This window comes from Chenopodium quinoa, unplaced genomic scaffold, assembly GCF_001683475.1.
Source record: "Chenopodium quinoa cultivar QQ74 unplaced genomic scaffold, ASM168347v1, whole genome shotgun sequence".
Taxonomy (NCBI): Eukaryota; Viridiplantae; Streptophyta; class Magnoliopsida; order Caryophyllales; family Amaranthaceae; genus Chenopodium; species Chenopodium quinoa.
Genome location: NW_018743920.1, coordinates 53,122 through 64,652, shown reverse-complemented (window position 1 = coordinate 64,652; position 11,531 = coordinate 53,122). Strand labels below are relative to the sequence as shown.

At 33.8% G+C, this 11,531-nt stretch overlaps 1 pseudogene; it reads left to right on the top strand.

Moving 5' to 3' along the window:
* Positions 1-56: 56 nt before the first annotated feature.
* Positions 57-9,420, top strand: LOC110687657 (annotated as a pseudogene).
* Positions 9,421-11,531: the final 2,111 nt, after the last annotated feature.

Below are 11,531 nucleotides of genomic sequence, written 5' to 3'. Positions count from 1 at the left end.
CGCACCTCAAGTGTACTTGTATCAATTCTACACTTGGAAGCATGTCCGCGTCTAATATGAGTCCTCAAGTCCAAGTATAACATACGAAGTATTTAGCTCCTATGCATATGATTAGTCTGACTGGTGACAACTGGTATTTCCCTCCTAAATGAACAGACATTGCTGAAAGAAAAAAGGATGAGCTCTTAGATGTTGTATGAGGAATGTAAAAGTTTAGAGTTGGAGATCATTTAGCAGATGATAAAGTATTGGGAAATTTCGTATCCTTTTTCTTCAAGATGCTTCACGAAATGGCTCAAGTCTTACTTCGAGCAGCTGTAATGTGTGTTAGTACTTGTACAGAACTGAATTCTGCTTCACTCAATGGTTTGAAATCCAAGCTTCCAAACTTGCGCGCTTTGCCTTAGACCTCCTAGTCTAATAATGCCACCCCCGGAAATTCCTGATACAAACAGCTGTTTAGTTTGGCTTGATAAACAGCACGAGGCTAAAAGTGGTCATGTATGTTTAGTTTTGCAAGGCCTAGTCGAAGTGAGTTTGCAGCTTTAGCTCAAGGACTGGAAGCAAGTGTAGGCAAGTTTATATGGTCTCTAAGGGACAATTTAAAGGTAATTCTTTTTCGCCTCTTGAGTGATGATTATCTTTAACAATGTGATCCATGAAGTAGTTTGCTTCAAATAGATTTGAGGTCGGTATGTAGCTAAGTCCTAAGCCAATGTAATTATCAATCAATACTGATTGGCTCAAGAATATGCACATCAGTAGGATTTTTTGATTAAGTTGCTTAGAGACGGACATATATGCATACTATCTAAATAATTTTCAGCATAATTTTTCAACAAGGCACTAACACAAAGTCATCGATACACTATAGAAGTCGAGTTCAAATTAATTTAGTCCAAAATGCGTCTAAAGATTGTCAATAACCACTTAAATAGGTTTGGAAGTTGAAAAGGCGGTGTTTTTACCAAGGATGGAGTGAAAAAGATACCGACTTGGTGATCAATGATTTATTGTGAATCAATCGGAAAACTTCTTTGGCCATGGCTATTGATATAGCAGTTGTCTACTAAACACAAGTTGGAAAACGATGAACGAAATGTTAGCAGCTGATTTGAGCAATCCATGCATAACATCGGAAAGTAGATGAACCTACAACGACTACAAGTATGAAAAGGTTTTACGAATTAATATAACATCACATCTAGAACATATAAGGTGCTTTCTTAATCAGCTTATTGATAATGTATATCATTAATTAATTAGCACCGCCAATAAACCTTTGACTTGTACAATAGTTAAGGAATGAAAGTGTTGGGGACGGAGCAACAGATAAACACAACATCGGGAAGAATAATAAAATACGGAACAACCAGAAAACAACACACAAGATTTTTACGTGGAAAACCCCTCCTCAATAAGTGGAAGAACCACGGTCCGCATCTCCACGGACGAAAACAATTTCACTAGCAATAATTTCGGGAGTACAATGACCACCACTACAATTACAATATTAGATACACTGTATTTATAGGATAGTCTACTCTAAGTACCCTTAACATTGGTACTTATACTAATCATAAAATACCCCTCACACTGATATGGTGTTTGCCTCTCGTCTGTTCCTCCCTCACTACTACAGCTATTGTGCTCTATTTCACTTTAAGATGCACTCACTGTTTCTACCCTCAATTGCTAGCTACTACATCTTGCTAACTCCACTTCCTCACGATGTGTGCCGTCTTACACACTCCCTTCTTCTAGCTAGCCTCACTTCCACAATGGTGTGGCTTCTCACCCACACTCACACTTCTTCTTGCTAGTAAACTACATTTTGCTACCCTCCTTCTATGGTGGTGTATCTTACCCCACACACACTTCAACACACACGGCACACCACATATCAATGGCGGAGCCACATTAGAACAAGGGGGGACAGTTGTCCCCCCATTTTCGAAAAAAAAGTTTTTTTTTTTTAAAAAAAAAAATCAAGAAAATACAGTAAAAGGCTATAAATATCATATACTTACAGTAAATATCACAATATTGAATATGGTTTGGTGGTTGAGTCCTTAGTAAGGCTGTGCCTTGGTCTTAGGTTCGATTCCCTACTCTACTATTTTTCAGCTTTTTTGTTTTTTTTCCCCTACTTGTTTTTTGATTACTCTAATTTTCAATAGTCTTTTTAATTTTATTTTTCATTTCCTATTTCTTGTTTTAGGATTTTTAATTTTATTATGTGCTTAAACTCTATTTTTTTACATTTCTAATAAATAGATTACTATTAATTAATTGTTTGTAACTGTGTTTTAACTTTTATTAATACATACGAAATACATATGTAATAATATGATTGATTTGAGAAAGTTGAGTTTATTTTTTCGAATGTAACTCAAACCCAGACCCTTCATATCTACCATCAATTTGTTCTAACGATAATTATTTGACTTTATGATAAGGTAATTAATTCGTATATATCAATTATGTGATTACATAACAGGATTTACAAACATAAATTTATTCATTTTTGTTGGATAATTTTCTTAATATACAATAAAACTTTTTTATTCCTCTTTTGCCATATAGAAATAATTGGCATATGTGATTTCAAATAAATATTAAACAATTTAGGTGATCAATTTTTTTCTTGAGATTTTTGCCGAAACTTTAACCTCCAAAATTTGTCCCCCCGAATTATAAATCCTGGCTCCGCCACTGCCACATATATGTGCAAATCTTCTTACATAAGCTTTCTACCAAATGCCATAATTGCAAGCCTCGAAAAGTCAATACCTATTGCCTACTCTACATAGACAAAGGCTGACAAGTACATCTTCAAGTCTTCCTTCTCATAGAAGACTTTTTACAAGTTGGACATAAAGTCTACAAATTCTAACCCCAATGTGCAACGTCAAACACGCATTCACCTTTTTTTCATTTTCTTTTTCTTTCTTTCCACATTAATATTAGACGTATTTTTTAAAAAGGGCATTTTAGTAATTTATTTTACTATTTGAATTTTGGAGCCAAAATGATATTTGAATTTTGGGCGCCAACACATTTTGATTATTGTGGATTTTGGATAAGATTTATTATCCATTTATTTTAATAAAAATCGAATTATATATATATTTTCGTATATTTTAATTAACAAAAATTATATTTCTTATTTATAAATTAAAGGGCCAAAATTCCTAAATTAATTAATGAGATTTTCGGATTTTCTAAGTGTAGAAAATCTGATTTGTATTAGTTAATTAAGTTAGTTTTAAGTTAATATTTTCTAATTAATTATTTTCTACAAAATATATTATTTACACAATCACTTTTAATCCTTAAAATCTAGCAAATATTATCCTAAAACTAATAGTGGAGGTCTGAAAATATGAGCATGGATATGCTCAATATTTTCGGCCACCCTATGTTAATTTTGGGTTAATTATTTTGTTAGTTTTGTATTTTAATTATCTTCCTTATTTCCTTAATTCGTATTCTCCATCTCACAAAGATTTGATCATACAATTTATTTGCCTTAAATCATTCTTGATCATTCCCCAAGCAAAGCCATTTACCATTTAATATTTCATGACTACATACTTACCTTATTTCTTCATTTCTTAATCACCATAAACTAGACTTTCCTAAATTCTTTAACTCTCTTTTCCAAGTAATTCCTTAAACTGAATTTACCATAATTCTTCCTACAAAATCTTACCTTAATTCTTTCATTCATGAACCTATAAATAGCCCCTAATACCTCTCATATTGTTTCACACCAAAAACTCAATTCTTTTTTTCTGTCTTACTCTTCTTTTCCCTCAACCTTTTCCACTCTTCTTCTCCTCTTTTCTAAAAGAAAATCAGCTCGTATATCTTTGAAGCCAATTTTTGGGACTTCTGGTCAGTTTTGGGGTTTTGCTATTTCACGAAAAATTGTTTCTATCGAAAAATCCTTGAGATTAGGCTCAAGAATCATTCAGTTCGAAGTTATATTGAAGAAGTTATAGCCTCTACAAATTTTGCCTATTGTTTCCAACACAAATTCAATTTTCTTTAATCCTATTCCTTTATTTTCTTTATGGTTAGTTTTCTAAAATATAAATACTTATTTCAAAGCTATAATTTTATATTATAGTTTTATTTTTAAAAGAGTTTTATAGTCCATGCACATTAGATTTGGGTTTATGTGTAAGGAAGTTGTGATAACCTTATGGTTATGTTAATTGCAAGGTGTATTCGTGATTGAACTTTGAAAGTGCGAATTGTTGATTGAGATTCGGAATCAAGGTACGTTTAGGTGGCTAGATATATGCCTTCGAAATTGTTGAATGAATAAGCATGTTTGTGTGATTTAATCGTTTTGAATTATGATTTATAAATTAACCTTGAGAATTCATGTTTTAATAGATATGTTTGAGAATGGATTTCTATATTGTTTTTAATGGTTTGAAATTATTTATTATGTTTAAAGGAATTTGGTTTTTAAAAATATGTTGGATTGCTTTAAAGAGTTTTTAAAAGGTTTTATTTTAAAAATTTATTGAATTAAATATAAAAGGAGTTTTTGAATTATTCTATTATAAAGTTTGATTTTATTCAAAAGAGGAATTTCATGAGAATTATTGAATTATTTATAAAAGCTTTACAAGCATGATTATTATATTAATCCCACTATGCGGATTCATTGAAAACTATGGATTTTGTATGACCTAGTTTTTCCTCAAGGATAGCCTTTCAACATAAAGATACTAGCTTGGGGCCAGGGGTGTGCACACTTAGAGAGGAATTGGGTTTTTTAAAAGAGTTGATTTTATAAATCATTATTATTGAATTCTTGAGTTATTGGAATTATATTGAGAAGTTTGAAAAACTTGGTTTTGAATCAAGAGTTTTAGAATTATTGGATTAATTATTGGAACTGGTTTTAAAAGCATGCTTGCTAATAAATTGAGTTTATTTATCTTGCAGTTATCGTACTTAGACTATTTTGTTAATCCGTATTTTCTATTTGTTTTAGTTTGCCCTGTTTACCTTATTGGTAACCAGTGTTGAATATATTCAGGTGGAGTCATGAATGAGCATATGGGAGTCTCGGGATTTACTTCACCTAGTTTAGGAATGTTGGTTTTGTCTTTATTTTGAGTACTCATAACAATGTTACTATTTTTATAAGTATTAATAAAAGAAAATTGAGTTTTCCGTTGCAAGTTTTGTTTGAGTTAAGTATTTTGAGTAGCTTTGCGTAATCACGCAGCGGTAATACGCCTAAGTCTATCTCTACGGTATAATTATAAGTATTATACAAGTATTTCCGTAGAGGGAGATTTGGGGGTGTTACATAACAGCCCAAAGTTATAAAAGGTAAGGCCCTGCATATCAACAAGGGATTCCAGAATTGATCAATTTCCTAGCAATGCATTTGAGAGAGTGAGAGACATACACTTCAGATATACAAAGATTACTTGTTCAGAATTGTACAAGTCTAGTTTTGAGTTGATTTTTATCAAAAAGAAATCTTCAAAGTTCAAGAGCCATAAATAACACCAAGCTTTAAAACCTTGTAGAACAAAAGTCACATTCTTGTTAAGTTGGTCATGAAAGGAATGGTGTCCTTCAAACAAGTGTATTATTCAGATAGAGGGTTTGGAATTATTAGAAAGCTAATTATACAGTGAGGTCAAGTGATCGGAATGCCTAGTTGGAGGTCGCTTCCGATTAGTAATATTTATGCATAATTAATATTACAGCTTAATCTTGACTGAACCCTTCGGGTCACACCCAATTGAGTAACCGAACCGAATTGACGAATTAATCCGAAGGATTAAATGAGTCAATAGAGTTTTACGAACAAAGACGTCGAATTTTGAGCTTAGAGCGTTGAACGTCGAGTTGATTCATCGAATCGAGAAAATGAGAAAATAAGTCAAATGACAAGTCAACGCGCACGTGCCTAGCCTCGCATTGGCCTGGCCAAGCGAGGGCTAGGCGTGCTATGCTAGCAAGGCTGCTAGCCATGTGCTTGCCTTGGCTGCAAGCCCAACAACCATGCATGTGTGCTGGCTGGGCAAGCTGGCCGAGCAGGCTAGCTAGCAACGCCAGCCCGCAAGCACACAACAAGTGTGCTAGGCTTGCACGCCGTTGCGTGCTTCAAGGCTGCTGGCCCAGCACGCTTATGTGCACTGCCAGCCAGCGAGGCCAGCCCGTAATGCCGCAAGCACCAGGAGCAAGCTGGGCTTGCGAGGCAGGCCCAGCCGAAGGCCAAGGCTGCCAGCGCAGCATGCCTTGAGGCCCAAGGCTAGGGGCATGTCATGCACATGGGGTAGTTGAGACTTGCTTGCTCTCCAAGGGGAGTGTTTGTGGTCCTTACCTAACCCTCCCTTGAATTGACACTTGTTATTTGACTATTGAACATGCTTTTTAATTTAATTTAGAATTAAATTAATTCATGGATTTTCTCACTTTACCAACTATCCTACATGGTTTTTTTTTTTTTTTTTTTTTTTTTTTAAATTTTTAATTTTTTTTTTAAACTAACAATATGGCGACACGTAGCACAACGGACCCCACTTAACGGATTTTTTGATGGAAACTGGTAAGTGGTGGTAATAACCAATTTTGTGAATTTTTTGCGGTGTTAAAATAATTTTTTTTTTAATTTTTTTTTTTAAATAGTGTTAAAAACCATTTTCGTGTTTTTTTGTAGTGTTAAAATTCAATATTTCCTTTTTCTTTCTGGTTTTTTATTAAGTTTTTTTAAAGATGGTTTTTTACAACATATTATTTTTATAAGGTGTTTTTTTTTTTTGTACAAATTTTGCTTTCTAAAAGGTGTTTTCTAACAACATTTACTAATTTTGGGGGTTAAATGAAATTATGTACCCGGCACATGCTCAGTCAATGTCACATATTCCGACAAAAGGTGATAAATTGCGAATTTTTTTTTTTAAAATAGCTGAATTGGTTCTTGTAACATATTTTATAAGGTGGTTTTTCACAAATTTTAGTTTTTAAAAAGTGGATCTAGACAAATTTTCCAAAGGAATAATAGTTATTAAAGAATGTACGTAAAAGTAGAATGATTATGTAACATCTTTTATAAAATAGCTCATGAAAACATTAAATATTGAAAAAGAAATTAATCATTTAAGGTTTATATGCATAATCAATATCATTGAATCAATAATACTCTTATAATCATATTAAAGAGGCATTGAGAAAGTAATCAAACGATTACATCAGAACAAATTTTACATAAGAAATAAAAGAAGACTAAATTACTATAAGTATAAATTATATTAATTAATTTGTCGATTTATATTATCTATTCCCTTCCTCATAGTGTGTGTGAGGTTATATGTTAGCGGAAGAAGTATAAAATACTAAATCACGCACTAGATATGACGACATATATCATTTCCTAGTGAATTCCAACCATTTTTTTGTTTTCACATTTTCTAAAAAAGATTCGATATTATATAATTATATTATCAATTTCTTTGAAAATATGGATACTATATATTTGACATGTTAAAGTCGTATCACTTAATTAAATATAACCTAAAGTCCACTAGCTAAAATAGAAAGGGGGGTAGGGTCGGATCCGCAAATAGATAGTTATTATTCTATGCATGATTGTCGATTAAAAAGATCTAGACTATGTAAGAGCAATTAAAACGAAAATCAAGAATAAAATCAAATAGTAAAAATTCTAAGAGATACACTATCAAAGAATATCAGGAATTTAACAAGCTATCACATAAATATCATGAATATGGTCAACTATTTAGGTCAATAAGTTCTCTTAAATTGTTTATTTTCCTTAGAATATCGTCTCTCTAGGAGTCTCTCGTAATCTACTTTATTATCGCGAGTGTAAGAGGCAAAATTAGCCCTAAATCTTAAGACTTGTCATAACATTATCATAAAGTGGTTTCAACTTGTCTTATTAAGATAAGACTTCACAATTTTTTGCATTGATGTTGTTTTGTAACAAGAAATCTTAATTCACCCATTTCTCAAATGCTACATAAAATGAGTCAAGTTTTACCTTATGCAAATGCAGTTTGCATTCGCTCTTGTGAAGAATTAGACCCAATTTTTACCAATGACTTAAAGTCTAAGTTCTTAAACGTGTTTGAGGTCGGTCCTCTGAGCTTAGTGGTTGCACCATCAAAAGTGGCAGACACTTATAATTGTTTGGGCTGGCTTGACAAACAAAGGGCTAACTCGGTTGTTTATGTGAGCTTTGGTTATGTTGCTACACCAACTCCAAATGAGCTTTTCACTTTGGCTGAGGCTCTTCAAGCTAGTGGACTCAAGTTCTTATGGTCGATTAAAGATCACTTAAAGGTATTACTCTTTCTGTCTATAATTAATAGTCATGTGTATGTAATAAGTTAAAATAATACTTATACAGTGTTGCATTGAACTTTTTTACATGACCTAAACAGGTACATTTTTCCAAATGGTTTTTTGGAAAATAACAAAGAAAATGGTATGGTAGTCCCTTGGGCACCTCGGAAAGATGTCCTAGCACATGATGCAGTAGGGGTGTATATCACCCACTTTGGTTACCATTCCGTCTTTGAGAGTGTAGAAGCCGAAGTTTCGATGATTGGGAGGCCCTTTCTCGGTGACAATAAGCTAAACGGACGACTGGTAGAGGCCGTTTGGAAAATTGGACTGCAAGTTGAAGGAAGGGTTTTTACCAAGTATGAAGTATTGAAGAGCTTGGATCGAATTTTTTGCGTGCGTGATGAAGGGAAGAAAATGAAAGAGGCTATCAAATGCCTAAACGACGTGGTTCGAAAGCCTATTGCCCTTGATGGGAGCTCCAACAAGAATTTTAAGTTGCTATTGGAACTAGTAATGAAAACATAGGTGTAATGCTATTATAGTACTTCTGCAATTGTACCATTGAATAAGTTCAAAAATGAAGTTTGCATTAATTTCAAAATCTTCATTATAAGAGTAGTCGTAGTAACAAAATTCCTAGATCCGCCACAAATAGCCAATAATACTATGACTTGAACCCGTAATACTAATTCCAGATACCAATTATATGGATTCAGCCCGTTGAACGGGTCTTGATACAAGATAGCCCATATCATATGGCCATACTAGAATTCCAAAAGAAAAAATTCTTTTAATGTAGATTTGAACATAGAAATTGGATCTTTTCAAAACAAACGCAAAAATATCGTACAACCAAATTAAATGGTATCCCCATTCCCCATCATAAATTACTTGTATCAAACAGAACCGTTGGATGTCCTACTTACCACTGATATGTAGAAGTATTCAACTATTCATCGCCGCTAATTCTACCTACCAAAATCACACATAAAGAAAATTTGCATGAAAAAAAAACATAAAGAACTTTAATTTTAAACCGATTTTCATTATTATCTTATAAAATTATTGGATACATATTGTTTCAAAAAAAAAAAAAAAAAAATTCATATCATATCTTTATCACAACCAAAATTACTCGATTCATAGATTGGTGCCATCACAATGTTTTGGTGATTAGAGTAGTTAAGTTTGGGAATTTTATATTTCTTGTTATAGGACATCGTTTTATTTTAGTTGATGCAATGAATTAGACAATAATTTGTGCAAAACATGGACAACAAAGTCTAGACGAGCATAAGCATGAGAAGATAAAAGCAAGTGAAGAAGAGAACATCATATAACATGGTTCAATCATCATGGCATACTTCACTTGAGAAAAAAAATATCTTCTTAATATTAGCTTTTATGGAGGATCAGATCGTATATAAAAGAAACAATGGAAGAGATACAACTCTCTCTTTCTCATCAAGAATTTTCTTCTAAGATGGATACATAATTACATATTGACTAGATTGAGTTGGCCTTTTAGTTAATCATCCAATAACTACTCCCTTAGCTTTTCTAAGATATGTAAAATATTTGATTATATCAGTAAATGTGACGTGTTGAGTTGTGCATCATATAATAAGACGTATTAGTAGATCTCAATAGGGTAATAGTTTAGGATCACAAATATGTCTACAAAGGTATATAGATTAATATAAACAAATTATCTCTAATAAAAGTTACAATTACTGTACACACTTGTTGAGCATGCACAACATACTTACTAGTATTATGCTATAATATCTTGACAACATATCATGGCTAAAAAAAAACCAAAATGAAAGTATGAAACATAATTACAACGTAATTACTGTAACATGTGCTTATAATATATCAATCTTAGTTAAACTAAAATAATAACTCGATCAAATAGGAAGGATACATCCTTGTGAGTAACATGGGAAACTTAATTAGTAAGTATGGGGAAATTAAAAGCTAAAAATATGATAATGGTTTTATATATATATGGAAGATGACACAGAAATTCCACTATATTAGTTCTACTTGTATTCTGGTGGATTATGCATAGGATCTCAAAGTTTTTTTAAAGGCAATTTAATTTTGTTTATTTGTTGTTTCCTACTTCGTATATATGAAGTTATCGTTCGCTTGTGTCCAATTTTATTATTCTTTATTTAGGGGTGTAGTAGGTGTTTCGGGGTTTTTTGATGTCCTGCGGGAGAGTTACAATTCCGAGACTGGAACCGGACGCCTGTACCTGCAAAACAAACGGATGCTCCGGATGATGGGAGATCCGCCTCCAACGGTCAAGTTAGTACTTGATTAAGGAGTAATTAATGCGGAAAAAATGTAATTGGGTCTCTCTAGGTGAGAGTGTTAAATGTGCGTAATCCCCTTTAATGAGGATTAATGGGCATATTTATATGCCTTGGGATGCGTGCCAATACTAGGTTTAGGTTAAACCTAAGGCTGACTGGGCTTCCCACAAAAATTGGGCCTTGTTGGCTGATTTATCCATTTGGCATGGATGGACACGTGTCGCGTCGCAATTGGTCCATGGAGGACGTATCTCTGGTTGACACGTGGCAAGCTCCCATTGGCCTACGTGATGGACACGCGGCGGAACCTGGCTGGTCCACGTGTCAGATGCTGATTGGTGGATAAAAATCCCCTAATCATTTGCCCCTCACAGGTGGCACGTGACTGGTCACGTGTTACCTGTGACAGGTGTCGCACCGTAACAGGCGACGGCCTGCTACAGGTGTCACGCGGTGAAAGGCCGAGAGATTTTCCCGCCCAAATTTTGAATTTTGGGAGTGACTCTTCGCCTTCTCATTTTGCCTATATAAGGGTGTGTTGACTTCAGTCATTTTCACACTTGAGAACTTTTGAAGAGAACATTCGGACCCCTGAACTTGCTCTGACATTCGGGACTCTTTCTGCCTACCATCTGCTCTGACAAGCCGGCTACTCAGAATTTTCAGAACTTCGTCAACTTCGCTCGTTTAGGTAACCGTCGGTTCTCATCCTTTTATTTTTCTTTATTTTTCCTTTTTGAAATGGCACCACGGAAGCACACGACACGACCTAGGTTAGTGATCAGTCGGTCACCGGGGACGGCTGAATCTAGGACTAGGAGTGCCACCTGCCCTTTTCCGGACCCATCTTTG